At 38.6% G+C, this 23,142-nt stretch overlaps 1 long non-coding RNA gene and 1 pseudogene across 1 annotated transcript in view; one reads left to right on the top strand and one right to left on the bottom strand.

The window, feature by feature from the left end:
- Window positions 1-23,142, bottom strand: part of LOC147339925 (uncharacterized) — an 87,722-nt gene that overhangs the window by 33,777 nt on the left and 30,803 nt on the right. The window lies entirely within an intron of this gene.
- Window positions 16,353-16,600, top strand: LOC147339926 (small ribosomal subunit protein eS21 pseudogene; annotated as a pseudogene).

The raw sequence follows: 23,142 nt of genomic DNA, 5'->3' as shown, positions 1-23,142 counted from the left end.
TGTTGTATGCATTTATTTAATGGCAATCTATATGATCACATGATCAGCAAGCTCGGACGTGTCAGAAATTACACTGAAGTAAGTATTTCGCTATTTGCACTTCTAAAGCTCAAAGACAAAGCCATTTTGGGATAAGCAGTGGAGCCGAGCTAAAAGCTGGTGCATCCTCATTTATCACTGTCTAATACGTCATGTATCTTTACTTCTTTATTTTGTGTGTGGTCTACTTCCCTACTCCTCCTGTTACAGTATAAGCACCATACAGGCAGAGAGTTTCTTATGCTTTGCACACCCTGGTATTCCCAGTGCTAGAACAATGCCTGATATATAACAGGTACTTAATAATTATTTGTTCAAAAAGTGAAATGAATCTCCAAGCAACAATCTAATAATACTCCTCTTTAATAATTCTACAGCTATTTTCTGTCATGTCTTCACTTCTGCCCTTGGATGACCAATGATATACACAAGCTTGGCTTAATTTTTATCCTATTCAGAGGAAACAAGGAAACCCTAAAACAAGAATATATGCTTATTTTCCAATTCCCCAAGTATAAACTGCAAAAGTAAATCCACCATAAGGAAACTCCCAAGAGAGTCAATTATTTCAATACTGCTCTCAGCTTGCAATATTCCTTGGAAACAAATTCTTTCAGATGAACAGCAAGAACTGTAAGGTAGTTGGAAATACATAGGCCTTGAAGTCAGACTAACCTTGGTTAGAAGCTCACTCCTACCATTAAAAATCTCTCCAATTCCCTGGTTCCTCCCATGAAATGTAAAGAATAATGCTTCCTTCATAGGGTGTGGTACCATTAAACTGGATGTATATGAAGACCCTAGCATTATGCCTGGTAAGGTGAAAGATTCAGGAACAATCTGAGGAGTCATAGCATTATAGCCAGTTGAAGAGCAGCCAGTTCTGTCAAGACAAAACATATGCCATCAATAAGTTCCTTAGGGACTTCCCTGGTGATGCAGTGGTTAAGAATACCTCCTGCCAGTACAGGGAACACAGGTTCGATCCCTGGTCTGGGAAGATTCCATGTGCTGTGGAGCAACTAAGCCTGTGCGTCACAACTTCTGAGCCCACGTGCCCTAGAGCCTGTGCTCCTGCAACAAGAGAAGCCACTGCAATGAGAAGCCCTCACACTAGAGAGTCGTCCCCACGCGCCACAACTAGAGAAGAGCCCACGCAGCAATGAAGACCCAGCAAAGCCAAAAATAAATAAATAAATATTTTTTAAAAAATACGTTTCTAAAAGTTTACTGTGTAATTTCTGGCTTTACTTAAAACTGGTATAAGCAAAATCACTGTGAGAGCTATTTGCCTCAAAGGTCAAAGGAGAGTGTTGTTTCCTCCAGTTTCTAGAGACTCTGTAGATTGCTCTGTGTTGAATGGTGGCATTAGCTGAAGCAGCATTTAGCAGTTCAGCACATGGTTGAGTAAAGCCTGGGGGAGAATTAGATGATAACATTTCAAGGGGAAACTGCCAATGGACAAAAATAGCAAGGAGGCAGGGTAGTCTAGGGTTTAGCAATAGAATTTGTAAAGAGGCAAAGCCACATAGTCCTATTCTTTTCAGTGAGTATGCTCCTGAGAGCCAGCTCTTTACCACCAATCAGTGCTGTAACAGCTGAAGACTGTGGCCTTTAAAAGCTACAACAACTGCTGAGACGCAAGATGAACTAACATTTAATTCTGCATTTGCCGTTTCTTCCACTCAGACTGTAAGGCGCAAACCCTGTCTGCCACCAGAACCAAGGATTTCATAAACCTATCTAGTATTTCCCATCACAGAGGTTTCAGGGAGTAAAAACTCTGTAGACTACAGCTCACACTGTTACCATCTTAGAAATGAACGCTATAAACCAACAACAGCTTGGAAGATGATTATCCAATGTGAGGATGATCCTAGTCTTCCCACTGCTCGTTTCTGGCACTTTAATAATTTTGCCAAGTCTTCACAGAGGTTATGCACTGGCCTCCAAACAAGAACTTCAAATAACACATTCTGCTATTTATTAGCAGTTCCAGGAGTGTCTTTAATAGAGGTCATTCCTTGAGTTCTTGTTCACTCCACTTATGAATAGAGACATGATTATTATCACCAAGAGTCAAAAAGTAGTCATTTTACATTTGACTTCCCCTTGCCCTTTAGTTGTTGGAAATGGTTTAGGACCAAGCATGTAAGCAGCTGAGCTAACACCTACAAGACATAATTATTACATAGTTTAAGATTAATGGCATCAGTATGCTTTCCCTCTAGCACTTCATTAGAAGAAATACTCTAAAGTCTCTAGCACTGGCATGGCACATAACTGAATATTAGTTCACATTCACCCCCTCCCCAAATCAATCCTCTAATCTCCCCAAACCTTATTCTCCACATCTACCCTTTCATCAAATGTCATTATTGCTAAAACTGCTAGAAGAGCCTAATACCAGGACCACTACTTTCTCATCTCCAATCCTTCAGACATTCACCTGGCTTATACACCATCTCTTGAGAGCAGGATCGCTGCTTCCTGAAGTACCACCATGCAATAGAATAAATCAATCTGCATTAAGGTAAAAATAGTAAAATCCTAGAAACAGGCAGAGGGGGGTATTCATACCTCTCAGTGGCCATTAACATGCCAGGTGGGCAAGAGTTTCTTTGAACACAAGGAGAAGAGAACTGAGAGGAACTTAATCAAATCCACTAAGGCTTGAAGAATTGTGTGTAACAATGTCTTAGAAATTAAATATATATTTTCTTAGTAAATTCACCAATACTCTGTACTCAAAGAGACTGTAAATACAAAGTAGGACTTCTTATTTCTAGCCATGGTTTGCAAGTTTATTCAGATAAAACTACCTTTTGAAAACAGGTGGGGCAGGAGCTGGATAAATTTATTTTTAATCTTCTTAAATCATCATCAAAGACTAAATTCTAGGTGAAAGCCATTGTTGCCCAGAGTGCATTTCCCCATGTAAAACTACACATTTATTTCAGAGTGGACAGAAAACAAGGCCAGGGGCATCCAAACGTGAGAAACCTTACAGGAGAAGCTCCACATACTAGGTTGTAAAACAAAGAGTTACACACTCTGATCCAATATCAACCCCTGGTTCCCAAGACCACCAGAGTAAAGAGAAGTCTTCCATGGAATAGAAAAGAATAAGTAGGAAAATAATCCATGAGACATTTTTCCACAGACAAGTGCTCAAATGGATTTCCACCATTTGAGCAAAGAACTTGGTTTTTTATCAGCTCTGACTGATAGTGTCTGAGCACCTGGCAGAATTAAAACCAAGGTACCTCCGGAGGATGGCACACCATCCTAGGCTTCAAAGAATCTCACACATAATTTTGTGAGGTCAGAGACCCATTAGCAATCAACGAGAAACAGATATGCACAGACTTCAGACGCTGTAATTATCAGAAACAGATATTAAAACAGTAACGTTCAAAGAAATAAAGAATGAACTTGAAAATATCTGCAAGGAACAGGATGTTTTAAAGTGATAGAGTAGGTTAAAAAAGAACTTTTAAAAACAAATATATGATTTCGATGTTGGGCAAAACTAATACAATATTGTAAAGTTTAAAAATAAAATTAAATTAAAAAAAACAAACATATGATTCTGAAATTAAAAATACAATGGATGTACTGGGCAGCAGATTAGACAGAAGAAAAAATGTGAACTGAAAGATATGCCAAAAAGAGAGAGAGAGAAAGAGAGAATGAAGGACAATTACAACCTACTCCAATATTCTTACCTAGAGAATCCCACGGACAGAGGAGCCTGGTGGGCTACAGTCCATGGGGTCGGAAAGAGTTAGACATGATTGAGCAACTTTCACACATGTAAAATACACAATTAATGAGAACATACAGTATATCACAGGGAATTCTACTCAGTGCTTTGTGGTGACCCAAATGGGAAGGAAATCCACAAAAAGAGGGATATATGTGTCCATATAGCTGATTCCCTTTGCTGTACAATAGAAACTGACACAACATTGTAAAGCAACTATACTCCTATACAAACTAATTTTAAAAGAGAGAGAATGAAGCACAAAGAGAAAAGAATGAAAAATAAAGAGTGTAACGGGTATGGAATACACAGTGAGAAGGTCTAAAACATATAAGATTCAAGAAAGAGGAGAGAGAATGGAGCACAGGCAGTATGTGACGAAATATTAACTGATCATTTTCCAAAACGGATGACAGAATCAAGTGCCCAGGAAATCTCAAATAGGGTAAACAAAAAGAAGTCCATTCCTAGACCTATTAGGATGAAATGGTAGAAAATCAAAGGCAAAGAGAAAACAAATTAAGCAACAAGAAGAAAGGATGGCAGTATGCTTCAAAGGACAGCAGTTAGATCAAGAGTTATCTTCAACAACTGAAGCCAGAACACAGTGGAATGATATTTTCAAAGTGCAGAAAGAAAATAATTACCCAATCAGGAAACAAAAAGAAATATTTCAAGCAAAAATAAAATAATTCTAAATGGAAGGTATATAATTAAAGAATGAAGATCAAAACTAAGTGGTAAATATGAGGACTGATATAATTGAACATTCATGACATAAAACATTACCAACAAAGTCAAATGACACTTAGGAAAAAAAGACTTATAAATCTTAAATATTTATATTAGAAAAGAGGCAGGATTGAAAATGAATGAACCAACCATCCATATCAAGAAGTTAGGGGAAAAACAGCAAAATATAACCAAATAAAGAAGTATGGAGGAAATAAAAGAGGAGAAGTGAAGGAAATAGAAAACAAATATGTAACAGACAGAAATACTAAATCCAAAAGTTGATTTTTCAAAAGGCTAATAAAATTGATAAACTCTAAGGAGGCTTACAAAGTAAAAAGAGACAAGACACAAATACCCAAAGTCACAGATGAAAAAATGATCATGAAAGCAGACATTTTTAAAAAGACAATAAAAAGGTATTAAGAACGTTTGAAATAAATAGGTAACTTCCTAGGAAAAAATGTAGTCTCAAAACTGACTTAATAAAATCTGAAAAGTCCTATAATAATTAAAGAACCTGAGTCTTCAGTCAAAATCTTCTTACAAAGAAAACCCAAGGCCCAGTTCTCCTCATTGGTGAGTTCTATAAAACATTCAAAGAAGAAATATTCCAATTTCACACAAATTCTTCCGGAGAAAAGGGAATAAAGGAGCACTACTCTGCCTAATTTTATCAGCCTAGGATAATCCTGTTAAAAAAAATATGAGAAAAAAACCTCAGGACAATTTCAAACTCAGGAACTCATGCAAACATCCCAAAGAAAATATATCAAAGTGAATCCAGCAGAATATGAAAGAAACAATACATGACCAAACTGAGTTTATTCCTGGAATGCTGGAAAAGTTTAATATCAAAAATGTAACTAATGTAATTTGCAGCCATGAAATTAAAAGACGCTTGCTCCTTGGAAGGAAAGTTATGACCAACCTAGATAGCATATTCAAAAGCAGAGACATTACTTTGTCAACAAAGGTCCTTCCAGTCAAGGCTCTGGTTTTTCCAGTGGTCATGTATGGATGTGAGAGCTGGACTATAAAGAAAGCTGAGCACAGAAGAATTGATGCTTTTGAACTGTGGTATTGGAGAAGACTCTTGAGAGTCCCTTGGACTGCAAGGAAATCCAATCAGTCCATCCTAAAGGAGATCAGTCCTGGGTGTTCGTTGGAGGGACTGATGTTGAAGCTGAAATTCCAATACTTTGGCCACCTGATGTGGACAGCTGACTCATTGGAAAAGACTCTGATGCTGGGAGGGCTTGGGGGCAGGAGGAGAAGGGGACGACAGAGGATGAGATGGTTGGATGGCATCACCAACACAATGGACGTGGGTTTGGGTGGACTCCGAGAGTTGGTGATGGACAGGGAGGCCTGGTGTGCTGCGGTTCATGGGGTCGCAAAGAGTCGGACACGACTTAGCGACTGAACTGATCTGAATGTAATTTTCTATATTATCAGATTACATTTTGCTGAGCATTTTGCTGAGCACACTAGTTGGCATATTAAGGCAAGAAAAATAAATAAAAGGAATAAAGATGGGGGAACTGTTATTATTTGCAAATGAAATGATTATGTCAAAAGCAAATGCAAAATTATTCATACTATTAGGATAATAAAATAATTTAGCAAAGTTGTTGGATATAAAAATTAACATGCCAAAAAAACATAATATAGAAAGTAAACTGAGTTTCTGTATGCCACAACAAGCATTTCATTCAAATTCTAAAATGATACCACTTATGACAACATGAAAAAATATTAAACACCTTAGAATAAATCTATCAAAAGATGTGTAAGACTGCTATGGGGAAAAATATAAACATTATGGAAAGACTTTAAAGAACTTTATAAATTGAAAGATACTACATTTATGGTGTGGAATAGTATTTTAAATTGAATTTGATCTACATATTCAGTGCAATCCCAATCAAATTCCCAACAGATATTTTTCACTGAATTTCACAGGCTGACTCTATAATGTATATGGAAATACTAAACACAAAGAGAGGTCTAGACACACCTGAACAAGTACAGGTGGAAGGACCTCACCTCCTAGATATCAACTATAAAGTTATAGCAATCAAGACAAAGAGACCAAAGCAACAGAGTGTAGAAAAATAGACCCACACACATATGTACACTTGATATACAAGGGAGAACACTGCATAGAGGCATGCAGAGTGTTCATCATCACTAATTATCAAAGAAATGCAAAACAAAATCTCAAGGGTACAGAGGCATGTGAATATCTATATAGCAAAAAAAAAAAAAATGAATTTGGACCTTGAGCTCACATATGCAAAAATCAATTCTGGGTGAATCAAAAACTTAAGTGTAAAAGTTAAAGATTTTAGAAAATAATACAGAAAAATATCCTCATGATCTCAGTGTAGGAAAGAACTTATGATGACAAAAAGCACTATCAATAACGAAATGAGCTACATCAAATTATGTTTAAAAGGATGTCATCAAGAAAGTGAAAAGACAACACATAAAATTGGAGAAAATATTTGCAAATCATATATTTAACAAGAGGCTTGACCCTGTCTATAGGAAGAACTCTTTACAACACAATAACAAGACAGCAAAATTTTTTAATAGACATTTCTCCAAAGAACATATATAAATGGCCAATAAGTACATGAAAAGATCCTCAATATCACTAGTAAGGAAAATCAAATCAAAATCAAAACAATGAACTACTTTACCTCCACTCAGTTCAGTTCAGTTGCTCAGTCGTGTCCAACTCTTTGCAACCCCATGAACTGCAGCACACCAGGCCTCCCTGTCCATCACCAACTCCCAGAGTTTACCCAAACTTATGTCCATTGAGTCAGTGATGCCATTCAACCATCTCCTCCTCTGTCGTCCCCTTCTCCTCCTGCCCTCAATCTTTCCCAACATCAGGCTCTTTTCCAATGAGTCAGCTCTTTGCCTCAGGTGGCCAAAGTATTGGAGCTTCAGCTTCAACATCAGTCCCTCCAATGAACACCCAGGACTGATCTCCTTTAGGACAGCTATAATAAAAAAAAAAGGCGGGGGGGGGGGGGATTAACAAAGAGGAAGAGGAGGAAGAAGAAAGAAAGAGAGAGAGAAAAAAGAAATCTAAGTGTTGGTAAGAATATAGGTCTGTGAGTAGCAGACCTATGAGAAGGGAAAGTGTCAAGGTAGGCAATTGCTTTATATTTATTATAAACTTATTATGGTTTTTTTTTGTTTTTCAAACTATGTGCATGTATAACATTGATACAAACAAAAATTTAGTTTAAAGATAATCATAAAGGAGGGGGAAGAAACCCCAACCATGCCCCATTTCAGTTTAGTTCCTTGGAAAGACTGATGCTGAAGCTGAAAATCCAATACTTTGGCCACCTGATGCGAAGAACTGACTCACTGGAAAAGACCCTGATGCTGGGAAAGATTGAAGGCAGGCGGAGAAGGGGACAACAGAGGATGAGATAGTTGGATGGCATCACCAACTCAATGGACATGACTTTGAGTAAGCTCCAGGAGTTGGTGATGGACAGGGAAGCCTGGCATGCTATAGTCCATGGGGTCGCAAAGAGTCGGACACGACTGAGTGACCGAACTGAACTAGTAAGTCCCAGAAGAGATTAACTTCTATGGTTTTGGGGTGGGGGTGCAGAAGAGGGGGAATGAGGGTAAAAGGCAATAGTAGCAGAGCAGCTATGAGTTATAAAGCACTGAGAGCAGACATTCTCCTGGGTTATTTGTCTAAATTACTATATGGAATTGTCACAGTGACCCTACATATAGGAAGATATTATCATTCCCTATCAAGATAAGAGGAAGTTGAGAATCAGAGAGGTTAAGTGACTTGTCCACAGTCTCAAAGCTGGGAAGTGACACAGCTAAGATTCAAATTCAGATGTCACAAAGCTGGGAAGTGACACAGCTAAGATTCAAATTCAGATGTATTTGCCTCTACATCCTGCTTTTAACCTAGCACTCAGGAATATGACCCCACCTGACCTCCTCCACATCTTTGTCCAATAGCTCACTAGGACCCACATCGTTCACTAAGTCCTGTAACTTCTTGGTGAAAGCCTTAAGCTAACTGGGGGAAGATTTTTCAGCAAAGTATTAAGGGAACAAAACAACTCATTAGCCTATAATGAAAATAAAAAGCTGTCAAATTGTTGGATTTCACTTGTATTTTCCAAAGATTTCCATCTGCCTGGCCTGGTGGTATTGTTACAAGGCTACACTATCAAGACAGAAGTGACTGGGGAAAAGCAGAAACAGCAGTTTAGGGAGAGGCCAACATGCAACTGCCAGGATCTCACCTTCATCTCTTTTCTCTCCTGTCTCACCTTCCTCCCCTCTTCCCCCAACTCACAGTCTAGCTGTGCGTGTGTGTGTTAGTTGCTTAGTCGTGTTCGACTCCTTGCAACCCCATAGACTGTAGCCCACCAGGCCCCTCTGTCCATGGGATTCTCAGGCAAGAACACTGGAGTGGGTTGCCATTTCCTTCTCCAAAAGTAACTATAGAAAGAAAGAAAGAAAGTGAAGTCACTCAGTCATGTCTGACTCTTTGCAACCCCATGGACTGTAGCCCACCAGGCTCCCCCATCCATGAAATTTTCCAGGCAAGTGTACTGGAGTGGGTTGCCATTTCCTTCTCCCACATTCTAGCTACATTTAACAATTTGCAATTTTCCGACCAGCACAAATCATAGCATGCCTCTGTTGCCTTTCTTCCCTTTTTGTTGCCAGAAAGCTCATGGCACCTGCTTTCTCATGCCTCTTCTAGTCCACTCAGGGAACCACTCATTCCTTGGTTTCTATCATACCTTGTTTACCCTTCTAGCATTATAACACTTTAATGCACATATTCATAAATGTGCCTATTTTTGACTCAATAAGTTATAAGCTCCCTGGAAGCAGAGAATGTGTGTTCATAACTGTGTCACTAAATATTTGTATAAATATGTATAACGGTGATCTCTCTTTCACAAAGGAAATGTCAAGCTGCATATATATGCCATTAAAATGATCAAAAGATATGCTAACCTTATTTACAATAGCCAAGATATGAAAATAACCTGTGTCCATCAACAGATGAGTGGATAAAGAAAATGCAATATTATATATGAAAGTGAAAGTATGAGTTGCTCAGTCATGTTTGACTCTCTGCAACCTCATAGTAGCCTGCCAGGTTTCTCCATCCATAGGATTCTCCAGGCAAGAATACTGGAGTAGGTTGCCATTTCCTTTTCCAGGGGATCTTCCTGACCCAGGGATCGAACCCAGGTCTCCCACATTGCAGGCAGACTCTTTATGGTCTGAGCCACCAGGGAAGAACCCTAAAAAGATGGAAATCCTGACATTTGAAACACCATGGATGAACCCAGAGGGCATTGTGCTAAGTGAAATATGCCAGACATGAAAAGACAAATACTGCAGGATCTCACTCCCATGTCAAATCTAAAAAGAAAGAGCCAAACTCATCAAAACAGAGTAGAATGGTGGTTGCCAGGGACTGGGCTGTGTATAAACTTTCAGTTACAAGATGAATAAGTTCTGGAAATCTAATATGGTGACTACAGTTAATACTGTATGCGACACCTGAAATTTGTTAAGAGAGTAGATCTTAGTCATTCTCATCAAAAAAAAAAAAAGGTAATTATGTGAGGTGATGGCAGGGTTAATTAACTTGATTGTAGTAATCATTTCACAACATATACACATATCAAATCATCACATTGTACCCTTTAAGTATATACAGTTTCATTTGTCAATTAAACCTCAGTAAAGCTGGGGAGAAAAAAGACATGCTAACAATGGCCATCTTTGGGTGGTAGAATTATGAGCTATTTTTTCTTTATTTATTTTTAAAATTTCTGTAATTAAGAACTTGTTCATCAAAGATATAATTAAAACAGTAAAAAGGCAAGCTACAAAATGGGAGAAAATATTTTTGCAAAACACATAAAAGGAACTCTCACAAATCAATGAGGAAAAGAAAAACAAACCAATAGTAAAATGGGCTTAAACTTTTAAAAAGAAGAACTGAAATGGCCAAAGAATGCATTTGTATGTGTATACATTTTTACATGTATACATACACATGTTCTTTAATATGTATAGATGAAAATATGATTAAAGTTATTAGTAATTCAAGAAAATGCAAATTAAAGCCATAATAGCATATCACATGAGTTCAGCAAAAAACATTAAGCCCTATAATACCAAGTGTTTCAAGGATGTTCAGGAACAAAAACTCTTGCACACTGCTGATATCAGTATATGGGTTTGACTGCTTTGGAAAATAGTTGGACATTATCTAGTGACATGGAAAAATGTGTGCTCTTTTATATCAAGATGTATACAGAAGAATGTACATTATTCATAATTTCCCCAAACTAGAAATAACTGTCCATCAAGAGTAAAATGGATAAATAAATTGTGGTATAGTCATACAATGGAATGTTATACAGCAGTGAAAAGCCACACATCAGAGCTACATACAAGAACGTGAATGAATCTAACAAACACAACGTTGAGTAGTAAGACACAGAAAAATGCATACAGTATGATTTCATCGAAATAAAGTTCCAAACTGGGAAAAACTATATTGTTCAGGAGTAGCATACACAGATGATAAAAACCACAAAGGAAATCAAGAAAGTCACTCCTTGGAAAAAGCAGTGTGACAGTTACATCTGATGGAGGGAAGTATGGGGTTACTAGTGGGATTGGACATTTGAGGGGTTTCTAGGATGTTGCAAATGTTTTCTCTGTGAAGGTGGTGATTAACATGGCTGTTAGCTTTGTTAAGTTCCTGCATGTGTGTGTGCTAAGTCGTTTCAGTCGTGTCGGGATCTTAGTGACCCCATGGACTGTAGCCCTCCAGGCTCCTCTGTCCATGATTCTCCAGGCAAGAGTACTGCAGTGGGTTGCCATTCCCTTCTCCAGAGGATCTTCCTGACCCAGGGATCGAACACGTGTCTCCTGCATTGCTGGCAGATTCTTTACCACTGAGCCACCTGGAAAGCCCATTCATTTCCCAGGGCTGCTCTAATAAATGACACAAACTTGGTGGCTTAAAATAACAGAAATCTGCTCACTCATATTTCTGGAGGCCAGAAGTCTGAAATTAGCACCATTATGCTAAAATCAAGGTATAAGCAGGACCACACTCCCCCCCCCCACCCCGCCCCGCCACCCTCCAGGGCCTCTAGGAGAGAGTCAGTCCCTTGCATCTTTCAGGTTCTGGTGGCTGTCAGCATTCCTTGGCTTATGGCTTCATAACTCCAGTCTCTGACTCTGTATGTGTCAAATCTCCCTCTACCTCTCTCATATAAGGACACTTGTGAAGCAAGTAGGGACCACCTAGATAATCCAGAATTATCTCCCATCCTAAAATGCATAACATAATTACATCTGCAAAGACTCCAAATAAGGTCATATTTATAAGTTCCAGGGATTAGGACCTGATATCTTTGTAGTGGGCTGAATGGCAGCCCCAAAGTCCAAATGTAAAATTCTATCCCACTCCTGATGACACCGTTTTGGTGCTCATTCTGCCAAAAACAACTTAGCCAGTTTTCTTATGCTTAGTCCACAACTCATCAAAACTGTGCCCATGAACCATCTTCCATGAATTTTGTTGTTGTTGTTTATAAATATGTTTGTTCCATGAATTCTTAATGAACAGCCTCCAAACATTCTTGATGGTGTGTCTCTATTGGAAAATAAATTAAGCATGCTCTTCTAAGATATGATGCTCATTTATAAATTATGATTGCCAATGTATCAGTGTATTATTATATTATCATACATATAAAAACAAAAATTTGGAAGATATAGGGAAAATAAATGTAAGTAGAACTACTACCATCTCCTTCCAACAACAAAATGAATCATCCTGTCAGTTCTCTGGGTTACTCATCCCACTACTCAAAACACTCTTATTGTACATCCTTGCTCCCCAAAACTCCAAGGAGGCCTTTAAGGACTGCTGCTTAAGATGGGAAAGATGAATGAGTACTGGGCCTCCCACTCTAACTTCATCCACTCAGTCAGACCGGATCTCTGATACACTGGGGGTTTTTGCACATGATTTCAATAGGAAGATTATCCTCCACCAAAACAAAATGCAAAAAAATAATAATAATAGGTCTGAAAGCCACTTCTCTGGAGCACTTTCTTTTGGTGTGAGTCTCTGGGCGGCCTTTCATGCAGGTGGCGCATGACATCACTCGGCCCCAGCTGTTCCTTATTAACTCAGCCTCTCAGCGAAAGATACAGCCTTTTTACAACTTGACATTTTTTAAGGAGACAGCCCATTCTGCGAATCAACCAAATACATTAAATGCAGTTAAGACTGCTGCATTCCGCAAATACAAATTTGACAAGAAAACCTTACGTCTTCACAGGCTCCACTGAAATATGGATTGATATGAAGTTCTGAAGGACACCAGGCTTGGCAGCAAAGCATCCCTGTGTTATCACCCTGAAGGAAATGCCTGCCAAGCCAACTGCACCTCCAGTGGGTCAAAGCTCAAGAACCCCGAAGCCTATAACCCTCACTGAGGCCTCGACACCATCTCCAGCATGAGCTGACTTTGTAAATGTGTTCTTTGCCTGCTCATAATGCCTAATTAGGCCCTGACCATGAGGCTAAGAGGTGGCGAAGAAAAGCCAGGACGCCTGCAGGCTGCCACTTGGGTTCACAGCAAAATGACAGGCAGTGAGCGTGATCCAAGTAGAAGAATCTGACAGTCACACTTCAGTCTTTCAGCCGCATATTTTTTTTAACATGGGGAGGTTGTAGCATCAATAGTGTCATCCTCTAATAGAAAGGACAACTACATATAATGCATAATTGCCAGTCTAAATGACTTGTTATTTTGACTGCCTATTTTAAAATGTCTGTAATTGCCTCCAATGAGACTTGGAATAAATGATAAGTCAGCACAGGCAATCACTGGTAGAGACATAGCATGGCTTTGGAAAACTTAGTGCAAATTATTTTGTCATGTGTCAATTACCACCAAACCCTGATTATGATCACAGGGCGTTTGTCCTGCTTTACTGGGTGTTTCTTCCAACTGTGTCCCACTTAAGCAACAGAAGGAGTATCACACGCAGGTGTATAAAAGACAAGGCAGTCTATTTTCAAGGGCAATGAGCAGAAGCTGCCTGAGCCTGATAAATTAGTTTCACAGAATTTTAGCTTGTGCCAAATCCTGGCCCTTTCTGTAAAGCAAAAGTGAGGCAGAAGCACACCTCGCTGAGAATTACTGCCATCTCTCCAAATGAACTTTTCCCCCCCCTCGTATGCTTGTTTGCCAAGACTTAAAATAACAAATCACTTTTTTATAACAAAATTTTCTCCCTGGAATAATAGGCTTCAGTGTGAGTACTGATAGAGCAATAGCTCCTCTAAATGACAGCAAAGGCTTGCAGCAGGGCTGTGAGGCACATCTATTTCAGGGCTTCCCATTAAAGAGAAAAGTGGTTAGGTAAGAAATGAAGTCATTTCCTGACTCATTGGGATGCCATGTTTAAACCACAGTGTTTTGCCTGAGGATACAGAGGTTAGAAAAAAGTGACTGAGCCTAAGAGATGAATCATCCCTTAAAGATTCAGGAAAGCAACTTGTTAAGATCCTTCACACACTACTAGAACATATAAGATAGGGAAAGAGGCTTAGGGAGAGCCTTCTCCCATTCTTACCACAGGAAAAAGAAGGCTCTCCTGCCTACATACTTGAGGGCTTAGTCACTAAGTTGTCCAACTCCTTGCAACTCCATGGACTGTAGCCCACCAGGCTCCTCTGTCTATGGGATTTCCCAGGCAAGAATATCAGAGTGGGTTGTCATTGGCAGGTGGATTCTTTACCACTGAGCCACATGGGAAGCCCCTCTCCCTCCTATACACTTCATTAAAGCCAGTTCCTGAAATAATTTAAGTATGATTACATTTTTAAGTAGAAACATCAATATTTAGACATTAAAAACATCAGGAAATAGGGGAGAAGATGGATTCAAAGTCTGTTAATTTTGCATATTTCTAAAATAAGTGAGTCAAACTACTCCAAAAATCCACTTTTGAAGGATGATACACAACAATTAAGGATTCCAAGAATTTATTTTACTAGAAAAAAATTTAATACTCAGTTTCACTAGTAATCAAAGACAAATTCTATAATTTTAAAATAATAGTGAGATACCATTTTCAACTCTCAAACAGTTGGTGAAATAAAGGAGGGGTGGATATTACTCAGAGCAAATGAGGGACTGCAAATTGGCTCAATTTTCTGAAAGATGGTTGGGCAAGACTTATTAAAACCCTTTAAATGTTCACACTCCTTAATCCAGTAATTCTGCTTCTAGGAAACTACCTTTTTTTTTTTTTTACTTTGAGATATAGTTTATAATCTTAATATAATTAAGATATAACTTTAAACACTATTGCAAAATGATTACCAAAATGATGGAGGTGTTAGTGTTAGTTAACACCTCCAGCAAGTCACACAATTACCATTTCCTCTCTGTAGTGAGAACATTTAAAGGCTACTTCTTTGTCAACTTTCAATTATATAATAGAGTATTGTGAACTATAATCATCATGCTGAACATCAGCTTCCCAAAACTAATTCAGCTTACAACTGGAAGCTTGTATCCTTTGACCAACACCTGTCCATTTCTTCCACCCCTCAGCTCCTCATAACCAGGGTAGAATATTCCATCAGTTTGATTTTTTAGACTCCACAAATAAGTTATATCACACACACAGTATCTGTCTTTCTCTGACTCATTTCACTTAGCATAATACACTCAAGATCCACCCATCTTGTTGCAAATGGCAGGACTTCCTTCTTTCTCATGGCTGAGTAGTATTCATGTGTGTGTGTGTGACATCTTCACTTTTTCATCTAGGAGTTTACCTTAATGCAATAATATGATATTTGGACAAAGATACATTCAAAAACTATCCTCACAGCATTGTTTAGAGTGGAAAACTCAAATGTAACTTAAATGACCAGCAATAAGAGAATAATTATATTGTTACAGAACACTAATATGATGCCGTAGTATACAATCAACTTGAACTATATTTAGGGATTATCTTTAATGAGTCATACCAATGAAAAAAGCAGTGTGGAGAACTATATATACAGGAAGAAAAAATATGCAAAGGATTTCTTAACTGGGTATCACTCTGGAGACTGGACTAGAAAGATCTTCCCCATTTTGAATATACCAGGACATTATTGATGTCATATTGGTGTCATCACACACAGTGAACCTTTGAAACCCTGGTGATGTTTCTTGATGAACTTGAATCAATAAGTATCTGCATAAACTTCTCAAAGAACAACTGAGTTGAGCTATCTACTGGTTGACCCTGCCTCCAGGGCTCTGGAAGCTCATAGCCAATAAGAAGAAGGTAGTGTTGGAAGAAGCCAGTCTGCAGACTGGCCAATAGATTATAGTACATAAAGTATCTATATACCCTTTTGGAAATACTTTTACTGTACCCCAGTATCACCATAGATGCCAAAACGTCACTTAATGGATGTTTGTTGAGTCTTGGCTGAATTCTTATGAAATATTAAATATTTAATGGACATGGGAAGAGGGATATTAGAGAAAGATATATAGAAACAGAGACCAAATCTGGAAAAAGAAGCAAACTGAGTGAAAAAGATATAAGAAATGTAGTAGAAAAGAAAGAACAGGAAAAAAATAGAAAATAATGAATTATGACTTCCTCAAGACTATCCAATTAGAGCAAATTATTTTACTGATTAAAAAATTGCTTTTTGCACTCAAGCTCCCTCAACATCCAGAACAACAATTTCATGGACCTGTACATGCCACAGAAATTCTCCTCTGGGAACCCCATCATTAGCACCAAGGACCATGCGCCCATCCAGATGAATGTGGCCAAGGTTGACAAAGTGACAGTCAGGTTCAATGGCCAGTTTAAAACCTACTCTATCTACTGGGCCATTCACAGGATGGGTGAGTCAGAAGATCCATTCTCCAACTGGCCAAGGCCAAAGCCATCATCTCAAAGAACTTCTGACTGGAAAGGATCACAGATGTGGAATATTTGTTACAAATAAATAGTGAACTCTCCTCAAATTAAGTTAATATATCAAAATACAACTCTAGAAAGTTGTATTTCCTAACAGTGACTAAAATGTATAGGAGATTGTTTTAAGATGGCAGAGTAGCAGGATGTGGGCTCATTTCCTCCTGCAAGAACACCAAAATTACAACTAGCTGCTGAACAACCATTGACAGGAGGACATTGGAACCCACCAAAAAAAGATATCCCATGTCCAAATACAGAGGCGAAGCCACAAAGAGACACTGGAGGGGCACAAACACAATAAAATCAAATTCCATACCTGCCGAGTGGGTGACCCACAAACTGGATAGCAATAATACCCAAGAAGCTCTCCCACTTTGTGAAGGTTCTGAGCCCCTCATCAGATTTCCCAGCCTAGGGATCTGGCAAAGGGACTGGGACTCCCCAGGGAATCTGAATTTGAAGACCAGCAGGATTTGATTATAGGACTTCCACAGGACTGGGAAAACAGACTCCACTCTTGGAGGGCACAAAGAAAATGTGATTGCTTTTCATACATATATGGCTTTCCATGTATCAGGCACTGGTAAATGAAGACAATACATATAGTGAGATATTTACATTAATTCATTTAATCCATATCATTGCTTTACAGGTTAGGCATTTCTGTTGTTCTCTTTTATAGAAGAAGAAACAGTGAGGCCCCAAGAGGTTAAATAACTTCTATAAGCACTCACAGCTCTTAGGTAGAAAGGTAGAGATTCAGCCCCAGGGGTTCTAGCTCCAGATCTTCCTCACTATAGTAATAGCCCCACCTACTCAAGCCACCATCAGATCAGATCAGATCAGTCGCTCAGTCATGTCCGACTCTTTGCAACCCCATGAATCGCAGCACGCCAGGCCTCCCTGTCCGTCACCAACTCCCGGAGTTCACTCAGACTCATGTCCATCAAGTCAGTGATGCCATCCAGCCATCTCATCCTCTGTCGTCCCATTCTCCTCCTGCCCCCAATCCCTCCCAGCATCAGAGTCTTTTCCAATGAGTCAACTCTTCGCATGAGGTGGCCAAAGTACTGGAGTTTCAGCTTTAGCATCATTCCCTCCAAAGAAATCCCAGGGCTGATCTCCTTCAGAATGGACTGGTTGGATCTCCTTGCAGGCCAAGGGACTCTCAAGAGTCTTCTCCAGCATCACAGTTCAAAAGCATCAATTCTTCGGCGCTCAGCCTTCTTCACAGTCCAACTCTCACATCCATACATGACCACAGGAAAAACCATAGCCTTGACTAGACGAACCTTTGTTGGCAAAGTAATGTCTCTGCTTTTGAATATGCTATCTAGGTTGGTCATAACTTTCCTTCCAAAGAGTAAGGGTCTTTTAATTTCATGGCTGCAGTCACCATCTGTAGTGACTTTGGAGCCCAGAAAAATAAAGTCTGACACTGTTTCCACTGTTTCCCCATCTATTTCCCATGAGGTGGTGGGACCGGATGCCATGATCTTCGTTTTCTGAATGCTGAGCTTTAAGCCAACTTTTTCACTCTCCACTATGGTGCCTCCTTTTTAAGTCCTATAGTTCTTACCATCAATCATGCATATTTAATATTGAACACTTACAGTTTTGCATGTTTGTTGCATTTTCATCTTAGTACAACATGTCTTCCCAACTAGACTCTAAAACACTGAACGCAGGAACTGTAAATAATACTTCTCTATAATCCTCACAGTACTTAGCACAATTCTCTACTCATTAAATAAGATTTAATTGGACCTTCAGCAAAGAGATAACTTTCAAAACATTTATTCCGATAATTTTGCAATCAAATAAACTCTGCCAACATTCTTTTGCTAAGAAGCAGTCATCTTTTGAGATTGCTGGAAATTTAAGTTTAGAGAAAAAAAGAAGTTAATGCTTTTTTATCTCATTCTATTCCCTTTGATGGATGAAACCAAAAATAATCACTTTGCATCTCCAAAGTGCTCCACCCCCATGAAAGCAGGGGGAGAGTGAGCCATCACTGGGACACAAATGTGTTCTGTTCAAGGCAAGGCAATCAAATAAATCAAGCAACCCCCAAAATATAGTTAAAGCAAAGTGACTCAGACATAGTTCATGTTTTTAGTCACTTAGAATCCAAAGTTACTCTGAAATGCAAATAGTTTTTCAAGCATTACTCATTTTGCTTTCTCTGATAAAACTAAAATAATCCAATACAATTATCTAGATGGTTATAATTTAAAGATTTAAAATACATGCTCAAAACGTAACATTTCAAATTAGTGCCACTCTTTAGGACAAACTCTAACTAATAATAATGATCTGGTATAAAAGTATCCTGGAGAAACTAATTTCCTACCATTTTCTTTTTATTAAGCTAATCTGAAAGGAAAAAAAAAACACACATTCTTCTATGGGGCTGTCCTAGAGAAAGCACAGCACTGGAGAAACCACACACCTAAAAAGTCATTATTCAAAATTGAAAGCTGTTTTCCTATCTTATCTAAGGAAGCATTTATTCTCACATTGGAAAATTAAATAGAGTTCAGAACATTCGTTTAGAAATAATTGAGTTTCACCAAATCAATATACTAAAATAATTTCTAAGTAACCTTATCTGTAGCTCAAATAGGTTTAATCATATATGCTAACTCCTGCTGATTGGTAGTGGAGACCTAGATACTGTGTTGAGAAGGATTCTGAGGTCACATCCAAGAGAAAACATGTTTGCATCAATCAGCAATAAGCAATGTGTATGTACCAGTACCAAAAACGTGGGCTAACTGCAATAATTTACGGAAAGTAAATACAGACCCTCAATCTGAAATGAGAGATGTGGGCCAAAGATGCTACTGGATTATTTGGTAGTTTAAGAGAGAAAATTCACTGCTTAGTAGTGCCCCAGATTTATGGTGCTCTAATCAAATAAGCAAAAGTCAGACACGACTGAGCGACTGAACTGAACTGAACTGAATCTAATAAGCAGTAAAGAAATAGGAGAAGGACTAAACATTTACTCACAGTCTACTACATGTCACACACTGAGCTTCACCTTAACTTCCATGGCCGCCTCCAAGATTTTTGTCATTATTAATAACAACACCTCTCCATTATCTTAATTTTAATCATTCTATCCCTCAAACACCATTTCCTATCTTTCTGGCTCACTCCCTGTGGTATCCAGTCTCCCCATTATCCCTCCACTCCACTGATATATCCAATCATTGGTCGTACCACTCTTTCACTGTCTGTCACCTCCCTACAGGGTCCTCATCTTTCCTACTTAGCCATCATACACTCCATGATCAACTTTCACTCCTTTGCTTTCACCGTCAACTTCATTGCTCTTTTCTCTTTTCAACATAATTGCCAAGCAAAACCCTGCACATTGTTAAATCCAGATCTCTGACGACTCCAGATCTGTATCTATGGAACCTAAATGTTGCTGGGGCCGGGGGAGGGGGTGGGGAGGGGCGTGGAAATGTAGTGACTGGTCTCATTCTAAATTTGTGATTACTTGAAGAGGGTCCTTGGTAAGACTGGCCATCCACTATATTTCCTTCATCTATTCGCCCTCCACTAGACATCCATTTCACAGCTTCTCTCTCTTCAAATCTCAATGCCTCTTCCTCCTTACACTCCTTGATGGCCCAGTTTTCAGCTACATACAGAAACAAAAGAGAATCCCCACAGGTTGTCACCACACATTCCGTCCGCATGTGTGCTCCCCTCTCTTCTGATACGGTGGGTGGGCAGTACTGACTCCAATTGAAAGCCAAACCCTCCACTTGCACATTAGATCCCATCCCTCTTCCTTAATCAAGAACATCTCTCCAGCAATTCTCCCCTTTCTCAGCATCATCAATGTTTCCTTTTCTACTGAATCATTCCCACCAGTATTCAAATATTCTAGAAATAAACCCATCTAAAACAAACAAAAAATTGTTTAACCTTTTCTTGAGCCCACATACCCCTCTCCAGGTATTGTCCCATTTTTCTGCTCCATTTTTTATGGGGATAGAAATACCTACTCAGCAGGATTAGAAATGATGTATATGCCGCCCCAGCACAGTGTCTAGCAGAGAATGGAAACTCAAGAGATAAGTGTTTATTTATAGTAATGTTACGATCCTACAATAGGTGCTAAGAAACAAGCTGGATTAAGAAATATACTCCAGACATTTTTATTACTTTTTACTTTGATAGAACTTCAAACTTACTGGAGAGTTGCAAGGAACTCCCACATATCTTTTACCAAGATTCTTTCATTCTGCATTTGGTCTATCACCATCACCATCTCTTTCTCTTACCATCTCTTATCTCTGTTTTCCCAAGAATAAGGACACTCCTTTTACATAACCACAGTTCATATCAGAATTAGGAAATTTAACAAATTCCCTAAGTAATTTTCAGATTCAAATTCCAGAAGTATTTTTATTCAATTTTTGATATTTAAACTAAAAACCAAAATCAAACAATTAAAACAGTTCATCCATTTCTGCTCCATTTTATAACCAAAATCTTCAGGGAAACTCTTACTGTTTTCATTTCTCTTTAATCTACTCCAAACAGGTTTTGCTCCTAACTCCTGTCCTGCCCCACATACACCACTGAAAGAATTCTTGTCAAGATCACAAATAGCCCTTTCATTGCTAAATTCAGTAATGGTTTCTCAGAACTCATCTCTCTTGACCTACCATAAGCATTCAATATGTTTGATTACTCCTTCCTTAAAAAACAATCTTTGTGGCCTCCAGAACACCAGACTCCTGGTTTTCTTCCTATCCCACAAATGACAATTTCTCAATACCTTTTGCTGGTTCCTTCTCATCTCTCCAACCTCTAAATATTGGAATGTTCCAGGACCTCATCTCTTCTCTATCCAAATCCAATCTTTTTGGTAATCTCATTTTGATATCTTCATGTTAATAACTTCCAAATATGACCTCCATCCCAGACTACTCTCCTGAACTTCAGACTAGCATGTGCAACTGCCAATTCAGTAACTCCACTGAAATATCTAATCTGCATCTCAAACTTTTCATATCCAAAATTAAACTCCTGTTATTCCCTACCAAAAACCCACTCACCCCATAATCTTCCCCAACTTAGTAAATAACAGCTCTATCAATCCAATTGCTCATACCAAAATACTCTGAGTCATTCTTGAATCCTCTCCTCTCAAAACCAATACATCAATAAATTCTGTTGGCTCTACCTCTAAATTTGACCATTCTGCATCTGACCACTTTTCACTACTTTCTAACACAAGCCACCATTATCTCTTGCCTGGTTTCATTGATAGTAGCTTTGCCACTAGGGTCTATTCTTAATACAGCAGCTAGAAGGACCCTTTCTAAAGAGTTAGTCAAGTCATGTCATTCTTCTCCTTAGGCCCCTTCAATGACTTCCTCCTTCACTCAGAGCAAAAGCCAAAGTCCCCTCAAAAGCCAAGACCCTACAACAACCTCCCTATGGATGTCTTTTACTTCAGCCCCCACTGTTTATCCCTCCTGACTCCACTTGAATTGCATTAGCCTCCTTATTTGTTCTCTGAACACAGTATTCATCCTCCCACCTCAGGGCCTTTGTACTTGCTATTCCTTCTTCCTGTAATGCTCTTTATCTAGATGCCCACTGTTTGCTGCTTTACCCTCTTAAGGTCTTTACTCAAACGTCATCTTCTCAATGAAAATTCCTTCAGATGTCAACACTTGTCTATGTGGCAAAAGCTAAAGATAATGTTGCACATGTGAAACTTAGATACTGTTATAAATCAGTGTTACCTCAATAAAAAATAAACTTTAAAACAGCTTCAAGATAAAAGTAAAAAATTTTTTTAGTTAAAAGCCCCTAAATCTCAATCATGTGGTATGGAATAAACATAGGTATTCTGAGAAGACAGTGGTGGTGATGGTATGTTTTATTTGACTCTGCTCAAATCTCCCCCATAAAATCAGATAAACTTAGCAAAACCCCAAGCCTATGGACAACATTTATAAGAAACAAGGTGGCAAGATGTTCCCAAGAAACAATATAAGGTGAGGATAATGCACCAACATTCACAGGACCTACATGGTATCAGCATCTGCACAGTATGCACAGGTAATATATTAATAATAATATTAACATAATTGTGTTGCCTTTAAAGGCAACAATTCATTATCTTGAAAACTATTAAATGAAAGGAAAGAATCAAGTATGTATGCTGCTCTTCTTTAATGAATTGTACCACTGGTTAACCAATGAGATGAGGAAACTGTCTTATATTAAAATATTCCAACTAACAAATGAAGGAGAAATTAGAGACATATGACATCAGTATCTTGCAACCACTAACCCAGGCATTGAGCATCAAAAGTTGCTAATATCATAAAAATAGAGGTATAGAGATGTTATGTGCCTGCTGATGAAAGATCATGACACCTATAGTGTTGCCACACATGCAAAAAAAAAAAATGGAACCAAAATCTGAACAAATTTCTAAATTGGGATTTCTCAACCTCAGCACTGATGGAATTTGGAGCCAGCTAAAT

The sequence above is a fragment of the Bos grunniens genome, chromosome X (genome assembly GCF_055505025.1).
Source record: "Bos grunniens cultivar Pamir isolate PY7600 chromosome X, Bosgru_T2T1.0, whole genome shotgun sequence".
NCBI lineage: Eukaryota > Metazoa > Chordata > Mammalia > Artiodactyla > Bovidae > Bos > Bos grunniens.
The sequence above is the reverse complement of the archived record's forward strand: the minus strand, read 5'-3'. Positions and strand labels throughout refer to the sequence as shown.